The sequence below is a fragment of the Microtus ochrogaster genome, unplaced genomic scaffold (assembly GCF_000317375.1).
Source record: "Microtus ochrogaster isolate Prairie Vole_2 unplaced genomic scaffold, MicOch1.0 UNK103, whole genome shotgun sequence".
NCBI lineage: Eukaryota > Metazoa > Chordata > Mammalia > Rodentia > Cricetidae > Microtus > Microtus ochrogaster.
This window is the reverse complement of record NW_004949201.1, coordinates 487,746-488,251: the sequence shown is the minus strand read 5'-3', so window position 1 is coordinate 488,251 and position 506 is coordinate 487,746. Positions and strand designations below refer to the sequence as shown.

The 506-nt window shown below is 46.6% G+C and overlaps 1 protein-coding gene across 1 annotated transcript in view; it reads right to left on the bottom strand.

Moving 5' to 3' along the window:
- Acp7 (acid phosphatase 7, tartrate resistant (putative)) overlaps window positions 1-506 on the bottom strand; it is a 17,736-nt gene that overhangs the window by 16,251 nt on the left and 979 nt on the right. The gene's annotated exons all lie outside the window — the stretch shown is intronic.

The following is a 506-nucleotide window of genomic DNA, read 5'->3' as shown; positions in this document are numbered from 1 at the left end:
CCTGCCTCTGCCTCCCGAGTGCTGGGATTAAAGGCATGCGCCACCACCGCCCGTCTTAAATATTTATTTATTTATTATGTATACAATATTCTTTTTGTGTGTATGCCTGCAGGCCAGAAGAGGGCACCAGACCTCATTACAGATGGTTGTGAGCCACCATGTGAGCCGGAAATTGAACTCAGGACCATCCACTGAGCCATCTCTCCAGCCCAGCTCCCATCACTCTTGATAAAAGATTTTCCCAGCCTGTGGTCCATACCTGAAATCCCAATATTGGAAAGGCTGAAGCAGGAGGGTTGAGAATTCTACGGTAGCCTGGGCTACAGATGGAGACCCTGACTTAGTAGACCAGATATTAAAACAAAAAACAAAACAACAACAAAAAAGTCCTGGGGTATCTCAGTTTGGTAGAGTATTTGCCCAGCATGCACAAGGCCCTGGGTTCAACCCCAAGACCAAGTCTCAAAAAGAAAAGAGAAAGAGGGAGAGAGGAAGAGACAGAGAGA